Source organism: Varroa destructor, unplaced genomic scaffold, assembly GCF_002443255.2.
Source record: "Varroa destructor unplaced genomic scaffold, Vdes_3.0 BEIS01001120.1, whole genome shotgun sequence".
Lineage (NCBI taxonomy): Eukaryota > Metazoa > Arthropoda > Arachnida > Mesostigmata > Varroidae > Varroa > Varroa destructor.
Genome location: NW_019212573.1, coordinates 8,538 through 33,994, shown reverse-complemented (window position 1 = coordinate 33,994; position 25,457 = coordinate 8,538). Strand labels below are relative to the sequence as shown.

The 25,457-nt window shown below is 43.0% G+C and overlaps 1 protein-coding gene and 1 long non-coding RNA gene across 3 annotated transcripts in view; one reads left to right on the top strand and one right to left on the bottom strand.

Moving 5' to 3' along the window:
• LOC111255212 (uncharacterized) overlaps positions 1-16,634 on the bottom strand; it is a 35,751-nt gene extending 19,117 nt beyond the window's left edge. Inside the window, exon 1 of the mRNA XM_022816926.2 lies at positions 13,483-16,634. The gene's annotated coding sequence lies outside the window, so the exon portion shown is untranslated. The remainder of the gene's footprint in view (positions 1-13,482) is intronic.
• Positions 290-13,489, top strand: LOC147754049 (uncharacterized). Of its 2 annotated transcripts, XR_015318292.1 has the most exons (4): positions 290-372; positions 803-1,009; positions 1,266-1,504; positions 11,894-13,489. It is a non-coding gene; the product is annotated as an uncharacterized LOC147754049 (long non-coding RNA). The 2 variants fall into 2 exon arrangements; XR_015318291.1 differs by lacking the exon at positions 11,894-13,489 and having other exon boundaries at positions 1,266-3,183.
• Positions 16,635-25,457: the final 8,823 nt, after the last annotated feature.

Genomic DNA, 25,457 nt, shown 5'->3' with positions numbered 1-25,457 from the left:
TTTGTATCATTGAATCAAATGTGTTTTATATATATATATATATATATATATATATAACCATATAAACCATCAGAAGAATCTGCCCATCAACATGGTCATTGACACAATAGATGCACGATGATCTCAAACCAGATAGACGTGAAACAACTCACCATACATGCATATGTGCGGTGAACTTTAACAGCTGTACGTTTCAATCAAATGTACGTATACATGTGTGTATCTCCCAAATGCACGTAGCTGCCTATTAAAACAGGAGCCATATTGCTCATAAAATGCGGCGTTTGAAGGAAAGAGAGACTAAAGACGGCTCATAGCAACGATGTCTTTTCTGCGTTCGATGCGAGAATGTTGTAACGGTAATAACAGTAGGTAAGTGCACTGCTGAGACAAACAGACTGAAATAGGCCACATCACTAAATAAGGCTATGATGTCGATATAGGCCGTAAAACCAAAACGTTTAGTGCGTTGATTGCGTGCTAACCCACATCACTTGCGCAGATACACCCACGCACAAGCTTCTTATGTTTTACTGAGTCACCACATCGCGTTGTATAGTTTTAGCTTTTAATAGATGCACATTTAAAATATTGTACATCACCCTAATAATGATACCCATAGTCTGGCGTAGCGTTAAGGGCCGCCACTGCTAATGATGACGAAAAATGCTAGAATACAGAACACATATATTTGCACAGCAGCGGGCAGGTTAAGTTAGGGACTCAGACATGTTGTCGAGGTATGTTCGTGCGTAAGCAGTGATCTAATACAATGTACTCATTCACTCGCTGATCTCTACAGGGTGAGGAAACGATGCTTATGCATGGGAGCAAGCCGTTTCCAAACAGACAGCGGCAGCGATGTTTGCTCAATCTGGAAAGGGCAAGCTGCTACGCGCGATACAGTCCGCCCACACTGATTCGCTCGCCTATTGACTTACCTTAAATTTGAGGTTGTTCGTAACAGAATTACCTACTGCAACAATAACGACAACTACAACCTATCCCAGTAAGTGAAATCATAGTGTTCTGCTATATATATATACATACCGTCTATGCATAATAGCAGCAATGATGTCGTTGCCGAAGTTAAATGACGATCGATCTAAATTGTCGTAACGGCGGTTGCTGCTAATAAATATTGCCGCTGCCACCAGAATTGCACCGGCCAGGGCATACGTCTGCCCCGCCCCCACCACTGCTACTATAGCTAGCGGCGTAACGATCGCAAGTACGTTGTGTTCATTTTCTCAAACACGTTTCAGGGGACGGCTGGTCATCAATTCTGGCAGAAACATATGGAGGCAGCCATCCGCTTTATGGTCATTCAAAGCCTAGAACGGTACGTTGGTCAACTTTATTTTTTTGCCGCTGCACAGGGCATATAGACCTTTCGGATGCCGGTTCCCGTTACTGCTGCTGCCGCTGTTGGGTATCCCAGATAGCGTCAATTTGGCCGTTTTGATGGCTGCGAGCAGCTCACCAAGTCACTACATAATTATCGGTGGGTAGACCAGACTCAGCCGTAGCATGCAGTCCGTAGCTAGAACGCAGATGGACGTGGTCGTCGTTGTGATGCTGATTTCGTAACATAGCTAACATTTGCTTGATAAGCTGCAGCAGGCAAAGCTAAAGTAGTCTGTGCACGATAGCTCACCATTGGTAAGGACAAAAATATGTATAGCGTAAAAGCGCTATTATATATTCGAAAAAAGAGCGACGCATAGAGAAAGCGACGAAGGGAAAAGTAGTTTCAGCTTCAGGTCAGGTATAGTCATCACATATAGTTATAATACTGAGCTACGATGAGTCTACTCGTTTTGATCCCAGGGGTCTATAATTCGTTGTACAGGAACCGCTGCGCAGCGGTAGCGGCAGCTTTCTCTTTAGCTTTTTTTTTTTTTCCTATCAGATCGCCTACTCTTAATCCACCCTCAAGCCTCTTGCCAGAGTGAAATATGCTAGGTATAACGAATATGTACAATACATGAATACACCCGATATGTGAGACGTGTGTTCAATATGTGACGCGTAGTGGCAATAGTCAACAAAAAAAAAATTAAACACCTATGTACAAGCGGACCTCATGACGGAAACCAACAGGTCAAGGAAGCTAACGCCTGTAGCAGTAATGACAACAGGCGCAACCATCGAGTCACTTTTACTCTCCGTGGTCCTATGCTGTATGAGCAACATAATCATCATCATCATCAAAAGCAGCAGCAAAAGCGTGCCTACAAGGTTTCTCTCTTAGGTTGCCCCGTGAGTACTCCGCAAGAAGTAACCAACTGGCACGGATGGCCGCTACTGATCTCACCCATCCAGCCGTAACAAACTCATCCTCAAGCGGACGACGACGAAGCAAATTGACGAGAGGACCCGATAACGATGGTCGTTCAGTGAGAGACAGTCTTAGCGGCCAAGGCTTGAACCTAATCCGTATCTGAAAATACAGGCAGCAGCTCGACTAGAGATCGCGCAGGACTGGTGAACGGAGAAAAATAAGCGGCAGCAATACTGAAAGAGGTTGAGTCAAGCTATGGAACTGAATGTCGACTGTCGGGTGCCTGAGCTGAAACGGACAAATCAGACAGGCTGGTAAACTATCGCCGTTAAGCGAAAATGACCAATGTCACATTATATTCTCCACACATTCCCCTTTCGATAAGAGAGGAGAAATGGGAGAGTATTGGAACAGCGCGCGCGCGCTTCATTATCACTGTCAGCCCGCGTGATCGTATGTGTGTACGTAGGTTTGCACTCACTAAAGTTTTTCAGCATTTGTTACAGCAGACGATTTGAGATTCGGAAAACGATGCCAAGCTTAAGATCTAGTGCCGAGCAGTAGAACTGCAAAAAGGCACAAATAGTCACTGTGCGTGCGTGGGCAGCAATACGCTTCGCTTACTACACCTAAGAAAGTGATATATACCGGGAAAAATGGATCTCAACTGCTTTTAGTTGACTGTATTTGATAACTGCTGTGTGAACAACGCATGATATTAACAACGATCATTTTTTTCATTAGGGAATGAAATTCTAGAACAAACGAGAATTAATATCACCGTTTTTCTCACGAGCCCGTCGGGTCGACCAGTGAAAAGGTCGCCGAAAGCTAGAAAATCTGTCGACTAATAGCCTAGGTAGTATGTTTCTAACAACAATAAATTTACTATTATGTTATATACATCACAATACAACAAGAGTAATGTTTTTACCAATTTACTCGAGACCATAATCGACGATCCGATCTATCAAAGGCTATATGAGTATACATTCGTTCAGGGGGAACGTGTGAGCCCGCAGGAATAGCAGCTGCAGTTCGTTCATTCGTTCGTTTGATCAGGAGCATCATCTCAACTGATAGCATGCCCTTTATTGAAGGTACGTGCGAAACCTAGTAACTAACATATAACAGCGTGCTACATGCAACGCATTCTTTGTTCATGCTACAGATTCGACCAGCTGCTGCGTCCTTTTCTCATGCGCGACCTGATAGGTTAGAGAACAGTTAGCTACTGTTGTCTTTTTGACAATGCTTCAAATTCTAGCAAACTTTGACAGCTGATTCGTCACGGAGGACATGCGTTTACTCACTATTCCTGGTACCAAAAGAAAGCCATTTTTTTCTAGAACTTGCCCTGACGAAAGACAATTAAACGTCCCTCTTCGCTCGAAATACGAAAAACACTTTCGGGGAACGAACTGGAAAATCGTCATCTAAATAAGCTCCAGTGATTGGTCTTTTTGAGATGCTCTGCTCCGTTTTGCATTTTTGTACTTATGGACGGTTTGAGCCTTCGTCTTTTTCAGACTTTTGGCCTGCTATCAGTGTATTTCCTCTGGAGTTATTTGTATTTAGCGTATTTGAGCACCACTTCGTACGCAAATGTACGCTCACCAACATCACTACTATCAAAAAGTAATTTGTGGATTAAAGGAAAAACGTCTGAGAGATGGTTAGTAATCCGTCTAGGGCCTGATTTAAAGGTGTAATCGCGGCGGATGATGTTTGTATTAAATTAACATGATCGTCAGAGATGATACGAAAGAGCTCATCAAAATATCCGTTCCTGTATAGATATAATGTTACGAGCAACTCATTAGATAGGTTGACCCTTAGATCCCCTCTCTCGATCTGTATATATATATATATATGTATGTGTGAAGTTATGCCTGACGGTGGTACCGGACATAAAACTTGAATCGTGCATATTAGTAAAGCGGTTTTAGTAACCCTTGGCAGAAAAAACTGATTAGCTTTGATAAAATAAGTCCATTTAATATAGTATAGTTACTCATTAAAAATGCATGTAACTACATGGCAAAATCAGCTAATCCTCGCAAATCGTTCCAATATGTCTACCGTGATAGGCTGTGCTCCGTGGCAGACAGCTCGTTTCGCACTCTTTCGTTCTGTTTCAAACGAGCGGAGCAGAGCAACGCAGGAAGCGTAATGAAATGGCGGGCACCGCTAGTCTTCGGTTAGCTTCTTTGCGGGGTTGTTGGATGGGAACTTGTGGAGAAACAGAGTGTCAGAGTCTTATAAACTAAATTCCTGGCAGCTAGCTCGTGGCTTGCTGCTAGCTTGAAGCTTCACTTAGGCTCGATACATTATTTACCTTCGGTTCTCGACTCTTTTTCTAATGAGATGAATTTCGGCCATGGGCAGTGCAGTAACGGTTGGACAGATGGTAGAATGTATCTTCAGCGATGAACCCACAATCCACGCTTTTTGCTAATTAGGGTTACGGTCTACATATGAATACTTTTTGATGTATCCTCGAACGCAATCTGCTATAGTCGTTTAGTTTAAAGATGAACCCAACATTTCGTTCGATAGTAGACTGGATGTTTTCGTTGAAGGCCGCTGTTTTTAGGGAAAAAAACATTCCTCAATGTGGAAACCGCATATTTTCGCAATAATTCTCAAAAAGCAAGATGAACACGAAATCAGCGTAAGAAGACAAGTAACTGCCACAAAACAACCCTAATCATAAGCTGTATTGTCGATTGCCATTCTTTATTTAGGATATTTATTATTTGTTTCCTCGCACTTCGTTTGAAGCTACCGAATATGATAATCATTTTTATTACACTGTTTGTTTGGTAAACAATACAAAAATAAAATAAAACAACTCTTCAGGTATGGCGCCATAACATAAACATATAAAGGTTTAGTTTAATCGTACCGCAGATTTATTTGCCTGTATCTAATTTCGAGGTGTTCGTACAAATTGAGTATGTTTCGCAGCGGACGTTCATTCTACAACTGCAACGGCGTCTGTTGTTAGTGCCCTTATGCTTTTGGTGTTTGGCTGTCGCTTTTATTACTACCACTACCACTACGACTAGTGCGATCGGCCGATGACGACGACGACGACAACAACCGGCCGTTACCGCCAGCAAAAAGCACAGTGGCAATGGCATCCGTATGATGGCGGTCTGACCTGACCCAATCTGATGCCGTCTGTAGACTCGTCGAGTCGTCTCTCTGACTACAACTTCTACTATGTCTTCTGACGAACGCTACTCGTCCTCGATGCCTTTTCCTGGTCGCCGCTCACCCCTTTTTTGGCTTTTCTAGCAGCGGCGGCAATGGCGGCCGCCTTCTCGGCGACACGATTTCTCAGGAATGGAAACGAGAAGAAGAAAAAGAACAATCACAACAGCCTCAGTGACGTCCGCAATGGCGTTTGTATTTCGTCTACGACGCTCACAGGAATCTCATCCCTATCACTGTCTATCGACAGATGAGACTAATGAAAAGGGCACCCGAAACGCTCACGCCCTCCATATACTCACTGGCATTTATCTAGCGTCTGATAAAACTAGAAAAATAAGAATTTGTGCGTGTACCTAGATACTTTAGTATACGTATGGCGGCAACGTCAGTAGAATAGATGCCTGAATTGAATTCAATTCATAAACATCATATATCCAGCAATAAAACAAATGATCAGGTTACACTAAGTTACGAGAAGTTCCTGTTCCTGTTACAGCTTGGAGCAACAATGTTGAACACATCGACACATAACGTACATTTGGCTGGAGAATATTTGTTGGCACGCTTGACCTCGGATAGCCTGACTATAAGGTGCGGGCGCCATACAATCACAATTGTTCATTAAGTCCAATCAGAAAAAAAAAGAAAGAAATTTGCCCCGATAAAGTAACAAATGATTTAGCACAAATTTGCGCACGTGTGGTTTGGTTCCTGCATCATGGGAAACATGGCGACCATCGTTCCTGTTTCACTTTTGGGCATAACTCGACACAATCCTTGAATTCAAACAAGACCTTTCTTGCCGTAAACGTGACGCGTCAACAACAAATTGCCCGCTATCGCGTAGTACCAGCATGTATCTTGATGCATATAATCGCACTGCTCCTGCTATGGCGCAAATACGGCGATTATAGAGCAAAAATAGCCGGTCAGCTACGTATATAGGACCGTTTTGCAACATTCGATGCACGGCTATATGCGTGCAACCTAAACAACAGTAAATCAATTTTTAAAAGACTAAGGCTGCGAGAGCAGCTTATCGTTACGCTGTTAACTTGCAGTTGTTATTGTTGTTTTTCAGCGACAACTAATCAAGTGCTGACCAATATCATATTGTCACACATAATTCAACGATTGGGAACTGAACGCTTCTACAAAGTCCACTCAAACGTAAACTGGAAGCTTCGTATATAGTCGTGTTCGTGATTGTGATTGAAGGCGTCTAATAGATACAAGCGTAGTAGATCATTTTATAGAAAACCAGCATTTATTACCGATGTTTCTAGGCGCCCTGGCTATTGCAGTGCGTTTAGAAACAGGTTATTACAGCTTCATTATCTAGAAGCAATTCGAATTATATCTGCTTTGATGTTTGTAAGTACAATATTCGGACAGTTGACACGGTCAAGTATATATATTATTATGTATATTATATATTATTATTAACAGTCAATAATTAACCCATATGTTTTCTACCTTAGCGACAGGCGTGCTACTTGGCACACACAAGATCAGCGCTTCTGTGCAGCCGCTATCAACAAGAAAGAGACTTAAACTTTCGATCGTCACTGCTGTAATGCTGCTCCGTACAGCCTGGGCTCTGGGTCATGTCGTGGACAGGCGACTTGACTGGGGGCTAATAGGCTGTTGGTGCGTTCGCTCTTTTTGGTCCTACGTGCAGCAGTAAAAGCAGTAGCAGTAGCAGCATGGTTGTGTACAGTAAGCGACAATGGTGCCGTAATACCCGACAACGAAATCCGCTTAGCCATAATTGCTCGATGTATTCGATCGAGACTGACGACTTCACCAACGGACCTCCCGTGAAATATAGTGGCTTTCTGTCCTTTTTACCTGATCATCTTCCGTTCGCGACGCTAAACGAGTGATGGACATGTGCAGTGTATATCATTCTTGTATATTCAGTGACTGATGCCGATACTGATACATAAATTTAGTCAGGCAGACACATGCACGCAACACAGATCGATTCACGAAAAGCGAGACGGAGGTTCTACTGAAGGCCTAATTACAACTACTACTGTCATTATCGCCGCGGTGAGCAAAAAGAGTCGGCCTCAAGAGGAATCGCAACGTTGAATGTGGTTGTTGTGTTTGCTACTGCTGTCCTATCCGATCGGCCTAGTGAGCATAATGAAAGACTAACACCAGCCAACGATCCGACCGAATAGCGGAAGTGTCATACACGTTGGTACTGAGTTGACTGAAGACCTTTCGCAAATGTTGAGGGAAATCAAATCAATAAGACGTTCAACAGCAGTTGATGAGGCGTAACTGCCTAGAGAGCTCAATATTATTGTTACAGAATACTGGACAGCGCATTTACGTATGTGCGTGCACAACACACGACGCTGTTGAGTGATGAACGAGAGCGCGAGTACGGTTAGCTTGTAATAAGCATACGTCGTAGTTGAGACACGTCTGAAGGGACTATATATAGCGTGCACAAGTCGTGCAGTTAGTTGATCAGATAGCGTAATTCGGTGCCCGTTGGTAGTCATAAATAACTAATACTAACATGCAGTTCACACTGACGACAAGGATTATTATAGTTACGAGTGATTATTGTGTTTACACCATTTAGTAAACGGTTTTCTAGAGACAGCTCTTCGCACATATTTACCAGGTCCACTTCAAATAGATGCTTTCTCTGAGTCTGGCAAGAAACTGGGGTGCTTTTTTATGATTTCTGTTATTGAGTAGTTGATTTGAATTTTATCAAGGTCTCTTTGTTTGCTAATTGATTTAGTGACGGCGGTAACCTATGTAAGACACAGCCCGTGAGTATATAAATACTTTTGAGGTTCTTGTAAATTTGCTAGTACAATCAGCTAGCACGTCCTCACCTTACTTGTCGCCGAAACTGGGATCGTGTACTTATCTCAATATGAAGTTTTTCCTTAACATCAGTATTGTTACCGTCATTGCCACACAGCATAATTATTTGCTGTGCTGAAACAGATAGGAACATTTATTCGTATCATAGTATTATTTTTTTCTATCTAAATAATGATAATTTAAGGAAACTAGGCACTCAGCTCGATATTAGTCATGTGATACATCTGTTGCCGTATTCTAACTGTTAGACCAATATACTTATTAAGCAGTGGCGTTACGTTGCATGTTTTTCGTGAAATGTGTTATGAAGGAATAATCTGAGAAAAGTCGCTTTCACAATACCGTAATACACTGAGAAGTTCTACTTTCCTCTATGCGTCTCTAATTGGTAACCACTCGTACGCTTAACTATCATAACAGTCACAATAGGTTCACGTACCCACGTTTCTGGAAACAACGATAGAGGGATGGGGTCGAAAGGACATTACTTCTCTAATGCGGCGTGTCTCAACATGTTGCCATTTACTTCCGGCCATTCCGCCCTAGTTTAATAGGACTTGACCACTACAAATCACCACTGGTTTGGTAAGGCCACTTGTGAGCACTTCAATAACGTCTCCCTTTCGCCCACACGTCGAGATCCCTCTTCTAACCCCTCTAGCTAAAGAAGGCCAGTCCCTATACAGTAAATACGTTCGCAGACCAACTTCACATTTGACCCTAGGAAAAGCACTCTTATGTTCTCAAGATGTATTCTTTTATGCATACAGAAGCAGACGAAAAAAACATACAAATGTGTTTCATGGAGATGCTCTGTAAAGGGAACCTTTTATAATGTGATGTGATTTCACACATAGCATTCTGGCGAACAAACACTGACTGAACAACTGCGCACACATCATCGCCTCGATAAAGTATGGATGCTGTAATGAAAACATTCGAGGCCAATACTATCTTCTGAATATGTTACAAGGCCATGCTTCATCCTGAACAGTAAATATTTGATTTCTATTCGATAAACATTTAAGTTGATGATCTTATATGCGTTTGGAGAAGGTATTTTTTGGTCAGTTCAGTGAAGTTCGTCCTTTTATATTGTTGATGAGCTATTGGGTTTTTCTTTGGTGGGGTAGCAAAGCTGGACAGCGCTTTCAATAAGACCAATCCATGAACATGTCTGAAATGTGTTCTTCGTTGTAGATTTTATACGGGGGGTATCAGAGAGTATCCTTGATCGATCGGTGGCGTTTCGTTCAAGAGAGACAACTGGGTTTTCATCGCCGCGAAAATACATCTAATCGTGATAGAACACTGAAAGCCGGTCAGCCTAACAAACAACCACAAATCAAACTACAATTATACACGTTTGCGAGGGACTATCTTATGAATTAGAAAGCAATACAATATACGTACAGGGAGGGGCTGACCATTTGGGAAACACGAAGATTTTCTACTGGGAGTCGACCGCTTCAACATTGAAATACCACCAAGAGATAAATATCCTCGTAATTTTATTTAGAATTTACTGTGAGCGTCTCATGATCAGTATTTAAAGGTCGTATCGATGAAAGTTAATGAGGCCGTTATATCTTCTGCGTTCCATTATCTCACCTAGCTAAACTTGATAGTTTTAGACAAAGTAGGATTTCGAGTTACGTTTATAGATGTGTGGCACACAAGCATGTCTACATATAGGCTGCCTTCTGCTGCAGGACTAACTATGAGCATTACACTTTCGCATCGCTCGAACAAGTCGTCCCGTAGCGTTTTTGTTTGATGTGGTTCACATTTTTGCTTTGAAGCCGGTCTGTCTTTCGGTTTAGAGAAGTGGAATCCCGATTAGCAATCGCTGACTCGAAAATGTGCAGACTGACAGACTCGACCGATCTGAACGTCGCTGCCTCCACAGCATCGGGTTCAAAGCCAACAAGGGAGCATCGACAAGTGACTCGTTTCATCTGTGTCTGATTGTGCCGCTAGTCATATTATTAGTTCAACTTAGTGCTACAGTTGGAACATCAGACATAAAATGCGGATTATCGAGCAGAGATCCCGTATGGAGAGTGTATTGTACTGTGTCTTGTAGCATAGCTATGCGACGATAGCTTTGATAATAATCAACGAACACAAGTGTATACACACGCGTGCTGTGGCACGAGCTGCAACAGTTGGATCATCTGGAAGCATAAAAGAACGAAGCTCGTGCATCAGAAATGATTGTTAAAGACTTAACAAAGATCTACTGAGCACTTTTAACGAAATGTGTAGTAATGTAAACCAGCAGCGAAGTGAAGAACCATCTGCTGACGCGACGCTGGCGCGAGACGCTCGCAGAAATACGGCCGAAACTAAGTTCATCTTAGAGCCGAAATCGATCGGTTATCGACCTAGCCAAAGCGAAAATGTTTTTGAGGTCTGTAGTCTTCTTTAGCCGGAACATACCGTGACAATGCAGTTTTCAAGTATTAGCAGCTCACTGCCTTTATTGATATATTAAAAATATTTAGACAAGTCTGAACGATTAACTCAAATTTAAACCGGACAAAATCAAACTGGACGTAATTTACGGAACCCAGTAAAATATGATCGTTCGTCGTGGAATAAGCCCTAAAATATCTTGAGGGTATAATAGAGGAGCTATTACAGTAGGATATCAAGGGTAAACAGATAGCTATCTTGTCTGCGATGAACCTGATATAGTAGGTCCGGTCGAACGGTCAGCAATCTGGCACGGACTTCTAATAAGTAATTTCTTTATTAAGGTTGTTCCTATTTCGTTGTTAATTTCCCAATACTTAGCATAGCTAACAAATGAAAGCTACACTGGTAAGGGACAGATTCGTCAAGCCAATGTCCTTTTTGGTACAGGAGAAAAATTTTACAGGCACAGTTATACACAGTATTGAATATTCATATACATACAACTTAACAACGGTATTCTTGAATGTATGCCTTTTGTTTGTTGAAATTTATGTCGCTAAGAAAATCGGCCCAATATATATATATAAACCGTTTTCCAACTGGGTGAACGCTATTCACTAATCATTACGAGTATTGGACTTTCGGTTTCCTAATTTTAAATAATATTTGTTTCCTAATTTCGTTGGCTTCGACATATATAATAATAATAATAATAATAATAGTAAAGGATAGCTTTTGAACTGACTGCTATATTCCCTCCGTTTTTTTTTTGTTAATCCAGATTATGTTTTTCCAGTAGAGACCTATTTTGTAGAAAGCGAAGCATCGCTGTTTTATCTCGGATTGGATACTATATACTGAAAATTACACTCCTTTTACTGAATAAAGGTAGATGCGTCTACTTTTAGATAGAAGCCGACGATTACTGTGCAAGGAGTTGCGGCTGCTTTTTGTTGGCTGTCTATTTGTGGAGCCATAATGAACTCATTGGCCATTACAGCAGTCCGGTGAGTCCTGGCGCTCTTGCCGACCCTAATGCTGACGACAGTGATAACGGCGTTTCTTTCTGTCTCACTAACTCATCTCCGTTTTTATCTTTATCGAAAACAGAAAGTTGTGCAAGGACCATTTGATCATCTACCGTCTGTCTTGGTGAACTCCGCTCGAGAGCAGAACACACGTTCAGCCAGGAACACAAACATTTCGTCCTCAGCATTAACTTAAGCAGAAATTCATCCCAATGGAGCAACAGCAGAAGTGGTCGCAAGCAACGACGAGTGTCGAGCGCACACTGTACACGCAGCGAATAGTCCGCTGCGACTATAACAGAAAGAGCTTACAATTGAGCAGATCTCAATGAAGTTGGGAGTTAGTCGAGAAACGGAGCGGTCCCGCGCGGAGCGGGCGCGAGGGCTGCAGCGTTCCCTCAGTCAGGATGGAGAGCGGGCGAGAGTGAATACTGGGCCGGAGTTGGAGGCTTCCCTATAGTGTTAAGCTAGCTGGGTCTCTAGGCTTGGTCTGCCCTGGTAGCCCTCTGCTTTGCCAACGAAACGATGGTGCGCCTCACCACCGCCATCGTAGCTCTGAGGATGCAGAGGGCAGCAGCTGTGCTAACGGCAGCAGCAGCCGCAGCTCAACATCGAGAACAGACTTACACGGTATTGAGCTAGCGCGCAGAGTAAAGCATACGAGCCAAAGCAGTGCCGAGAGCAGTGCAGTTCTCTGCTATGGCTGTTGTTACTACTGGCCCGCTGTGGCCGAGAGAGGAAAGCCTTCGACCAAGCGGCCATGTTGAGTGAGCAGGAGGGCAAGCTATGGCAGTAAGGCTGGCTGGCAGGCCGTTGCCCTACCATTACGACCACCGGGTTCCCCACCCTTTTAGTTGGGGGACCAACCACTAAACAGCCACCGGGCCGTGTAGCTGGCAGCAGTATCAGCAACCGACATCCGACTCAGACGCGGACGTGCAGACAAAAATCGTCAGCAGCGAACGGCATGCCGACCTGCCTCCGGAAAGGAGATTACCTCCTTCCTCTTTTTCAATGACGTCACCCCGAGAGCCGTGCTCAAACGAACGCCGTATAGCACGTGTTTTGCTTCAAGGCTTATAACGCTACCGAAAAAGTGATTTTGAGGACTTTGTCACACAGTAACATAACAGCCAGATGCGTTAAAAAAATGAAGTATAACACGCCTTTGTGTCTGACGATAGTCGTCGTTGGTTCGCGAATCTGTGTGGACAAATCGTGCTGAGGCAAAAGCAGTCCAATGGCCAAGGTGACGATGGCGACGACGAACAGAGTAGAGGTCAATCCTCATTGATGCTATGGATAGCCTGTAGGACGAGGCCACACTTCGGGATCCATTCCACGCCTCATCAACGACGCCATTCACCCGCTTTACAAAAGCATTACATCTGGGCAGAGTTTATCTTTCTAACTCTGAAAATTTCGATAATTACAGACTACTAGATCATATTTTTAGCATAACTGTTCCGTAAGGTTGATCAGCTTGTTGAATTATCGAAACCAGCATCGGTTACAGTCTATAAAATACGGGCATTGCACGACTAATATATAGAATTATTTGGAATATCAGTTTTGTGGATAGTCCGTGTACTTCATGACGAATACTGCACAAGAAGTACATCAATAGCAGCTCGTTTATACCATGCTTACGTGAAATCAAAGTCAAATTACCTGAAATCGATCGACGGAGCTGGGGAGGTTGGATGGACTCAGGCGCGGGAAAGCATTGACGCGCCCTTTTCTGCCTCTTCCGCGACTGCCGCTGCTGTAGTTTGCTGTCTGTCCAATAGTGACGTTGAACTAAGGTCGTTCCGCTTATTCGTCGTCGATTGCTTCGTCTCGAACTACTCCTATCGTTTTCGAAGTTTCGCGATTTTGCCGCGTTTACTCAACGGGTTCATTACAGCACTTCAACCCAATTCACCATAATTCAATAAGATTCATCACTTTGGTTCACTTACTCGATCCGATTCCGATCCCTCATGAGAGATAATCTCGTATAACACACAAATCAATCTCATGACGTGTTGCACTATTATAATGCTGAGATGCCTTGATTTCATACAGGTTCCTCGAGAAAACCCTTTCGGAGTCGTCGCTTCCTCTTATGGAACCGTTCGCTGGTTATTTTTGCTAATAAATCCGTTTCTATGTACGATTATTATTAGAAGAAGTCTGAACTCACGCAACACAATTTTGTCTCAGCGATTGGCACCCAGCAAATGGCCCGCCTCTATCACATTACTGTTTTCCTTTCACCACTTGCAACACATTACCAACAACAACAACAACAACACTGCAGATGATGGTGGTGATGACGACGACGACGACGACGACGACGAAGTAGCAAAACGGTGAATTACTCCAGCGGGTCAGAAGGTTACTAGCGGAGTTCGTATTGTCGCAGCTCGAAGGGACCGAATCGAAAAGTCGGACAAATGTTCCTACTTCAAAACAGCTTGTACCGGAACTTCAACTCGAAAAAGAAAAATTTTCTTTTTCCTTCTGGTTACAGATGTTATTGTATTGTGTCGTTACTATCTCTACAGAAGTCGTTGTTCCTGTTGTTTTAAGACGAGTTTGTCGAAAACAGTTGAGAATTCCAAAGGAGGCAATAGAACGCGAGCGTCGTCGATGAAACTAGTAGTCATCACAAACAATCGAAAGGCAACTGGTACCAATTGGCGGCGCAAAAGACTCTGCTGAAGAAGTCGGTCGAACTTGCGGACTCACGGAACGAAGTCGGCCAAGCCGCGACGGGTCACGATCCACTGCATTCGACGTATGTGTTAATCATTAATCCACAGTACAGCAAACACACACATACACGCACGCACGCATGCACGCACGCACGTCGTTGTCTCGGGTTACCGTTGTATTTGATGCTGTCGCTGCCGCTATTGCCATTCGTTGCCTAGCGTATTGCGGCTAGCGCTCGTCATCGGCGTAAAAGCACTAATATTGGTGCTGTGGTGACGGCTGGCTGATGATAATTTCTTTCGTTGTCACAGTCCACAATCGATGGATGGTGGTGGCAGTGATGATGATGATGGTGGTGGTGGTGGTGGTGATGATGTCGATGGTGCTGGTGGTGATGCCGCCGCCGCCGTCGCCGCGTTCTTGCTATGGCTCCGTTGCTGAGTGAACGGTCCGATTTTTTCAATGTTTACGCCGCACATACACATACACACACACACATACACGCACGAACACTGACTCAAACAAAGAAACACGAAAACAGCAGCAGCAACAACAACAACAACAACAACAACAACAACAACAGCAGCAGCACAGCTCCTGCAACGGTACTACTCTCGGTCAGTGTGTTAGTTGTTGTCGAAATAGTACTTCAGTGCAGTGGCTGAGCACTCCAGCTGCAGTCGTAGGGGAGCAGTGGCGGCAGCAGCGATGGCAGTACAGTGGGAAGTTCGAGTTGTTGTAACCACCAGCCACTTTAGCTTCACCATTTGTAACTGAGAACACAACTTCGTCTAAACAATACCACTGCCACAGCTGCAGCTGCAGCAGCTGCTGCTGCTGCTACTACAACTACTACTGCTACTGTTGTTACTTGTAGCAATAGGTAAAAGTGTGAATCAGAATCTGTTGTCGGACGGCGACGGCTCGCTGTTGCCTGCTGCCGTTGCTGTTACGATGACTAGGGCTCCGGTTCACCGTGGTCAATCTGTGTGTCTCTCATATCCTTTGCCGTCTGTTATTCGCAGCGCGCTCGTACGACTGTTGCCGCTGTCGTTTGGCCGCTTTGCCGCTGCCGCTGCTAGTGGCAGTAGTTGTAACTGGCTGGCTGGATGGCTGGATGCTTGTTGGCTGCTTGCTGGCCTAGCTACTCCTGCAGCCGCTTGTCTGCAGGCAGCAGGCTCGAGCTCTGACCCGCTGTCGTTCTGATTCTTCGGCCGCCGCTGGCTGCTACTATCGTTGCCGCCGCTGCCGCTGCTGCTGCTGCTGCTACTGCCGTTGGTTGGTTCGTTCGTTCGTTCGTTTGCTGGCTGCTGCTGCTGCTGCAGCCGGCTGATGGTCGGTCGGTCGGTCGGTCGGTCGCTCGCTCGCTCGCTCGCTTGCTCGCTCGCTCGGCCGGCCGGCCGGCGCTGGCAATGCTGCTGCTGCTGCTGCTGCTGCTGATGGTGGCTCAGGCACAGTCGGAGGCAGCAGCGCGGTTCGGGTCTGTGCCTCTCTCTCACTCTATTATCATTATCGCTCTTTCTCTCGTTGTGGCCGCTCCGATCGGGTGGGGAGGGAGACGCGGTGAGCTGAGAGGAGCAGCTCACACATGCACAGCGCCGTAGACACAGATCATAGACACAACTAACACACACTCACTCATAACACACACACACAGACGTGCAGAGATACACAACCACAATCAGCCACACAGCGGACAAACGAACACACAACTAACTACACGAAGAGACATGCGACAAAGCAACGATAGGCTATCGGCCATCAGATTCTCATACAGGCACACTTACACGGCCTAGCCAACTTTACACATGGCCACGCATACTGGAGGCAAATACACAGGAGGCAGGCAGACGCACACCCGCACTCTTACTTGCTGGAGTGTAATTCTACGACATAAGGAAGGAACAAACGAACGACCAAAAGCAGGGCGCAATGTCGGTGGTGGTAGCAGCAGGCGGGAGAGGAGGAAAACGCGAGGAGCTATGAGGGCGCTTCGACAGGAACCCGTCTCGGACCACCCCACCCCATCGGCCTGACGGCAGACCGAAAACCCCCAGCGTTGCAGCACACTCACATTGATAGATTGCTAACGAGCGAGAACGCGCTAGAGAGAGAGAGAGAGAGAGAGAGAGAGAGAGAGAGAGAGAGAGAACGAATGCAAGAACAACATGCACAGACACGGACGGATACACACACACTCCAGCAAGCAAACAACAACCGAAAGAAATAGATAGATAGATAGATAGATAGATAGATAGAAACACAGACAAACGAACGTCCCGACATTCACGCAAGCAGACACACATACATACACACACACACAAACACGCACACACACATATGTACACACACATGCACACACCCGGACGGACGGACGCACGCACGCACACGGTCAGATATAAGCAGACACAACACAGTAAATGACAGCAGAACTTGCGATGACGTCCGCTTGGTGGCGCTTGAGCGTTGCTGACAGATACGACTAGACAGATGGAGGGGATTTGGGGTGGTAAGGGGAACAGGGAATAAATGGGGACTGTGGGTGGAGGGTAACTCTGAGGGAACGGGGAGAGAGTTGCGAGAGGACAGGGGAGGGGCTGGGGTTCGGGGGCTCTGTGATGAGCTACCAAATCAAGCGCCGGTAGTAGCCACGGCGGAAGAGACGACGACAATTATTTATATGATGCAGAGTATGTATGTTTGTCCGTCTGTGTTTATCCGCTGGATATATTTGTAGCATCTAGTAGCCAATGCTAGTACGTACAAGCCGTTTACGTTGTACCGTAGTAGTTCATTCATATTTTATGTAGATATCCGTTATCTGGCTATATACGAATGGAAGGAGCATTTGCTAAGCCATCGCTACTGTTGCTGTTGTTGTTATTATACTTTGCAACAATGAGTGTTTCATTCGTGTGCAATACTGTTGCTAACTCGGTTCATAATTAAGGCAGTATTAAATAATACTATCAATCAAACAACAGCGATAGCAACACTCTTACTTACTTGTTCTTTATTTTGCCACAATTGATCTCCAGCGAATGTATCATCTTAGTCGCACCTACATGTATCATATGTGCGGCTTCCGAAACAAGTATTTCTCTCTTTTATATTAATGCAATTTACCTATCTGTAGCATGATACGTTTGGGTTTGATGTCCTAACCAGATGGAGCTCATCAATAAATCGCAAGATCTGTATAATCTATACTTAAGTATGTAAAAGAGTAATCTCTAGACGTAAATGATTAGCCGAGTTCAGGTCCACTACGGGGCCCGATTGCCACGTGGTCGCCAAAGTATTTTTTCATCTAAAACACCACAACGAGCTGAGGGCGCGCACACGAGGAGCCTCACGATCCTAAAAGTACCTCCTCTAACAGCTTTTAAAGAACGGCTTGGGCACTATGTAATACGCTGAGTGCTTTACCTGCAACGCTAACGATCAGGTGAACCGCGGTTGTTATACCTTGCAGCAAGAGATCATTAGCTGGATAAGGGCTGAAAATTTTATTCGATAAAAAATCTTTTTATATCCCAGGGAGCTAAAACGTCGTTTTTATTTTCATTCACACTTCTATAGCTATAGAAAATTTTGATTTCCCGCTATTGTGCTACGCACCACTTCTTCAACACGCAATGACCTTACCTATGAGATATCTTTAAAGCTAAGCTTTTCGCTGAAGCCAAGTGATTTAGGACTAAATGGAAGGATGCAAGATTTGTTTAAGACATTCATTTCCCGTTTAATAGATCCTTCTTTTTTTACCGTTTTAGTCTATTGGAACGATCTTCGAGCAATTAATAATACGTATCTCTTTGGCAACCGGTTACTGTAACTCGCGAAAGCTGGCTACAAGCAGAAGCTCGGCGTGTGGGTGTTGCACGGATCGACGCAGAAGAGTTTACGTGATCGTATTTTCACTTCAACAGAAACGCAACGAAATCGAGCCATTGTTAAAACGGTTGTTCCAGGGTGATGAGTGTTGGATCAGATACAATAATAATAGGCAAATGAAGAAAAATTACAACAGAGAAGGTGATTTCATGTGTTTGGTCGGATCGAAACGAAGCAGTGTGTTATAAGTTGCTGCCGCTTGGCAAAAAGAATGATTCGGGTTTTTGCTGTCAACAAGATTATAACGAGCTATTATTATCATTATCGTTATTAAAACTTAAGCGGAAACAGTGGAAAAAAAAAGGCGTCGTCTTTCACCATGACGATGCAGACCACATGCATTTTTAGCTATCTGGCAAAAACTTGGATGGGCAATTTTAGTGCATCCGTCCGGATCTGGCATCATCAGACTATTATTTGTTTCAGTCTCTGTGTGTGTGTGTCGAACTCTCACTGACGATATTAATTTAGTTTCAATAGAGAAATATAAAAATAGTTTTTTCATTTAACAACTGCAGTTCTATCGTGAAAAAATGGCAGAAGGTCATCGATTAAATGGCGCGTATTCATTTAAGTAAAAAGCGTCTATATATTTATATGTTTTTAGCTCGAGCTTGAAAATGGTCGACACTATTTCCATAACCCCCAATATAACACAAACTGTAACAAGATTATCGTGCAGTGGAACTTACACGCGCGTATGGTGCCATCAAGGGTTTGACGCTTTTGAAAGTGAATTTTCTATTACATATTTATATTAGGTGAATTTAAAATGAGAGGAATAATAATCTAATATCAATAATTTATCTCATCAATTATAACATCACGGTAAAGCACCCGCTCCTGTAAGCTTTGCCCCGCCAATATTAAAAGATTTGCCATCTTGGTTCTTCTTTAATCGTACAAACTACTTGTCATCGATAAGCCTGATAGATTTATGGCTAAATAACCTGTTAAATATGTGCTACCGAGCATAAATTGCACGTCAACATTGCTATGTGACAAGCTCATAAAACGTGTTTCGACGAACGCGTTTCATTTTCACTCATATTGAGCTAAAAAGGATTGTCCGTGCTTTATTTTGTTTAAAAGTTTCCATGATCATAACAACTCTTCATTCCTTCTGAAGTCCTGAGCTGCACTCATTTCTGTAATCTTCAAGTTCTTTCATTCCATTCTTGAGGAGGCTGCACCAGTAACGAATCGTTATCCTGCTCCTTTTCTAGTATTTTCACTCTGATTTGCTCACGCCTTTCCCTTCGGCAACCAACCAAACAAACACTGAGCGTCTATTATCAGCGCTAAACGATATTTTCCCCTCTAAACCCGTTATTTTCTGATGACACCCAGTCACTCTACAGCCGCACATAGCCAACAAAAAAAAACAAAGTAAATATTTAACAACTTCGTCTGCCAATACCTCAGAGTTTAAGTTATTCAAAATGTTCAACCCGCCCCTGGACGACCAAATGTGGTTTTAATATAAATTCTAAGCAAAGCCGGATAAGGATGCTGAATTCTACATTGAAGATAACTTTATTCTGCATAGGTCTTAAGAGGACAACATGAATACTCAAATCGTCGTAGGCTGGATAAAGCAGGATGCGATTTGGTGTAATTGTATTCGCAACTGCAACCAATGTTGAAGATTTCTGATCCCAAAAGCCGGTCTATAAGTTAAAGGAGCATTTAGGATAAGTGTCATGGTTGTAGCTGCGTGCTTGTTCGTGAGACGTTTTCTTGTTGAAAGTTGAAATCAAATTCGATTGATTTTCGACAATGCCAAAATTCTCTAGCAAAGAATAAGTTCAAAGTTGCGTATGATTATGATACGAGATGGGTAAAAGCAACAGAGGTGTATGTATAACCAAGGCTGTGGCTATCCAAATTGCCTTTCTATTGACCTGGCCATTAAGCTGCGGCAAATCGTGACTACTTGGGAAAATGTACTGCTTATTAGGTTTTGTTTATAGTAGTGTAGCAGCAAAAGAGATGAAGTACGGGTCAAGCGGAAAGCGTTCTCGTAGAAACCGTACACACGACTGTCAGACACGCAGAAGTCAAGTCAACGGTGATAACATGATGGTGATGATGGTAGTGTATTGCTTTTATTGCATACCCAGAATCTCTACACACCGTTACTTATTGAGCTAAACACTATGTACAAACAAGACTAAATTTAATTCACTGAAAGCTCCAGACAGGAAGGGGCAAAGAGCCTATATAGAACTAGTCTACCTCTTTCGCCCGTATTTGAATTGCATTCTGAGGCAGACAGGTTTCTTGTCCTTGACCATCGTTCGGATGCCTGAAGTACTCCATAGCTTCCTGCTCTGCAGTCTTTGAATTACCAGAGAAGTTGTAAGGTGCATGCGCTTGGCCTCGTAACCTCCCTTCCTGTGATTCGCCGGGATCATTGGCATACAGTAGTCGTATTTTTCTCCCATAGGAAACATCGCTCCCTGCCAAACTAAGCTTTTTAACGAGCTCATGTCTCAGGTTGTAGCCGTTATTCCTCGCTGTACAAATGAATGCTTATGCCATTGTGAGAAGCTATCTTTCTACACAACAAAAGTGTTCTTAGTGTTTATGGTGCACAGTACGATCATAATCGTCTTTCTGTGACGTGCTAATATTATTATCCGGTCTTTCTGTAGGGGCTAAATCCGCAGAAGGGAAAGCAAATTTTATTAAGCGCCGTAGAGGGTTCTGTGGGGTTCGGTTTCTTCTATGACTGGTTCGGTTTAAACTTTGACACTGCAACTATAAAGTTTAAGTTTAGTTTGTGCAATTGAACAGTTGTTTATCGATTTATTATTTTAGTAATTACAGGTGGTATTCGCAAAATTTTGTGATACGTTTGTTAGACGCGACCATCAAGCTCTAAGGTTCCGTGTTTTTCCACTTTGAGATAGTGGTCCGCTAGAATACTTTACATCAGAGTTCGAAGAAGTTCACAGTCATGGTATCTGGACGAACCCAAGCGGTTTGATCTAGAACGCAGCCTGTGAACGCAAGAAAAACAATACAACATTATAAGTATGCAGAAACTCACAGCCATCTATAATACTGCAAGATATTTGCAACAATTTATGGTATTAAAGCCCTTTATAATATTTATACGACTAATCCTAAACAGCTTATACACTATTTGAATTAGTGGAAAAATGAGAGAAGGTACAAATAAAAATTTTGATTTTTGTTAGCAGTATCGTTTTGCGATAGTCTAAACAGATAGATATGCTATTGTTAGGATCCTGCAGTGTCTGGGGGCAGAGTATCAAACTAAGTGAGATGGAGTACGAAAATGATGGCCCCTATAGCCTTTAAATAAGTATGTTTGTTGATCGCAAGAAACGATCGATATAAGGTCCTTGTTACATGTCTCCCCAAGTCTTCCTATAGTAGATTTCCTTTAACCTGTTTTAGAAATATTCCTACAACACGATTTGTTGAGGCATTAGAAGAACTTACTTTAAATTCTTTAAGCTTTCATGCAAAAAATGAACCGGAACATATTTGACAGGAATGTAAAGTCTGTACTACCAATATCTAGTCTTCTAACTGCTATTATCGATCATTTGGAATTAGTTTTTCTTCTAGCCATAAATATGATGCGCATCCACTTTATTCAGAATATGGCACTCGTGTGAGGCAATCTATGGGAGACAAAGTTTAGAAAAGGTTAGGTTTTTTCTCTCAAAATCAATGCTGAAAAAATGCTCAGCGCAGCCTTCTGCGACTCGCTCTGAGTACTGCGGTTAGGTGGTGTATAATATTGTTCTAAATCGAAATAGGTTTGTGGTCTTCTCTCAACAGAGGATTGACGATCGAAGGTGATAAGCACGGTGCTGCCCCCATGCGAGTGGATACAGAAGCTGTGGGAGTTGGGTGGGGCGGACAGAATGCATCCATTCGTAATAAATGCTTAGTCTAAGTTTAGTGAAAAGGGTGATCGGTGCCCTATACTCAGCCTGAGTGAGGCGCCTAGTTCGTGCCTTGGTAACGTGCCTGAAAAATACAACATTTATTTAAGCGTATTGGTCCAGTTTTACGACTGATATACATGACCGAATTATTTTATTATATATTCTACGCATACACAAAGTAGATATCGTTTCGCAAAAACAAAAGAACTATGCCAAACTTTTTCTTTTCTTATTTTTAAGTAATTTGTGATTTAGTTTGTCTTTTCTAGTCATTAGCGATCATATTTTTCGTGCTACTGGCTGTATTGTGTTATTTCAACGCTCATACAATTTATTTTTATGCTTTCGACTACTTGCCAAATTGCTTTGTTACATAACGGAAAACATATTGCCAAAAGGTTTGCGCCACGTGTGAAATATCTAAATAATTAAAAAACGGTGCCATAATAAGCATTTTATTTACGTACGATGAAACAGAGGTAGACGAGATTTTTTAAAGCATCAGTTATTTTCCATTTTAACCGCGAGGTAGTTTTCTCTTCGAAGAGAAACCACGATGCTGTCCCAGTTTCGTTTTTTACAGGGACACACATCAGCAAGTTTACGGTCTGCACTCGAGTTTCTCATTGTAGTGGTTTTTTCGGTCCGTCAGAAAAGTCTCCATGAAAATATATTAGGCAGATGTCCAGATTCGAACATGGGATTACACAAAAGCATCTAATAAGCCGCCGACCAGCCTTGTTACCTCTCATCTGTCTTTGAGACAAGGCATCAAACCTCAGTGGTCTTCAAGTTTAGTAGGTGAACACGTGATCAGTGCACTATTAAGAATACCATGATCCTAAATAAAGAGTACCACGTTCCCTGTGAGAACCGATTTCGGATTCATTCATAATTGCCTGATATGACTCTTGTTCAGAAGAGGTCGAATTTTAATATGCTCTTTTCCGAGTCGGCTGCGGTATGTTTTACATTCTATGTGAAGCAATGCCTAGCGACAATACCGGACATAAAACGTGGAAATTTACGTATGCTGATTCTGACTCTTTCGAAAACCCGAATAGCTCTCTAAAGCGAACGAGGGACTTAGTCTACCGATCGTTCTAGTCCGATAGTTCTAGTGGAAATGTTATTTACGAAGTGATATACATGTTCAGTTGGAGGATTCTATCATAATGTATACATTTTTCATTAAAGTGTGCCTGAGTGGGCTTGAAAATCTAATAGTTCGCAGCAGATCATCCTAACGTAATCGAAGGCCTTAACTTGCATAGCTCCTGAATATTCATCAGGCCACTAGATCGTAGCAAATAAGGAAGAATTTGAAATGGGGACAGTGTAGCACTGATGGTAATCATCATCATTTAGAAATGTCTAGCTTATCTAAACTTAGACCGTGACGCAAAAAGAAAGGACATTTCAACGAGATCGCTGTAGCCGTTGTGTGATAAACAGTTTATTAGTATATTTAGGGTATTTCGAACAATAACCAGTTTAGTGCGAGCTGAACGGAGTTTGGCGGTTTTCACAGTAGCACTCCGTGCAATATCTTCTTTGTTTCCTTTTTCCAAAGTCGTCTACCATGTGTTTTATTACCAAACAACGGGAAGTCCAGATAGGCTGTTGTGGAGGATCAACTTAACTAACTAAAGGCCCACCAACTTCTGCTCTCTGAAGTAAACACATGTCATTTTTTGCTGGAAGCCAACCGCCTGAGCCAGTGCTGAATGCCGGTATTGGATGTAAAACTCAAAACGTTTAACTACCTGAATATGAAAATAATCGTTAGCTGCAAATCATTGCATCCGACGACGAGCTGCTACAAGGAAATTGTAAACCGTCTTCCGACCTCCTTTCTGTATCCTACGTCATGCTGAAGTTCCTGAACAGACACGCTGCTCTGACGGAATGTGATTGCCTCTGGCTATTAGTACTGTACAGCCTGAATCTTGAAGTCTCGTCTGTACTATTTTTTTCTTGTGTGGACGTTTAAATGCACCTTTGCGGCCGTCAGAGGTCACTGGTAGGCGATCCGTAGAATTACTAGTTAAATGTTTTACTTTCGTTGCCTTAATTTTCAAAATTTTATACAAATATCAGGTTATTTCATAGATTACACAAGAACGGAATGTAAAAACAGCTATTCAACTGTAATAATGAATTTTCTTAAAAATACAATTTTGCTACATATATTTGACATGTAGAATGCACCACTATATATATATATATATATAGTGGTTTTTTTTTTTAAATCGATATTTATACGAAGGTGCTAGAAGTACCATTCGTGGCGGTCATGTCTTTCTTCAACTTTTCAAGGCCTGCATAAAAACGACGGTAACGTAAACCGTCGATTGTGGGCAAAAAGGAAAGTTTATAATTTAGGTAAGGGTTCGTTCGGCGTGACCACATTGGCTAACAGCCGATCTTTACTCAAACTCTGAAAAGGACTTACTCTTTTTCGCCGTAATGAGTTTTTTTGCTTGCTCTTAGAGAGAACTAATTTTTCTTTGGCACTCAGGATAGCGAAGGAACGCATATCCATTACGACGAATTGTTCGAACTGCGTTCTGTATATAACGACTTCCAAGAATATCTATAGTTAGACCTCTCGTGCAGTATATACATGTATGAATATATACAGGGTGACCAAACGCTTTGAGCAGCTTTTACTTCGAACTTGTTAAAGTTATAGTAGAGAGCGCATTTAACTGTGCAAGATACTTCTAAACGGGGACACCCTGACATCTCACTCCTTTTCACTCCTCTTTTCCTGTCGCTGCCGATTCAGGAGCGGTTAATGTGCTTCAGCGTAGTTCTACATTATCCTTTTTCCCGGCACCTCTCAGCCGAAACGCTTTTTTGGGTTATACGGCCCCATCGCCAAAAAACAATTGGAACAATGTCTTTTCCAAACGCTCGCTTATGTATGCATTGAGCGTGTGTAAATGCCACCCGGGCCAGCACTTGCTGAAAAGAGTTGTGACCCAGCGCTACCTAGGAGCCCAACCTTGTCCATAGGCCGTCCTCATGTACGCGATATGATTTCATCTGATGTAGTCTGTTGGCTGAAGTACGTCCCGTTGTTCATCTGGACCGTATCGAAGCGCCCAGTAACGC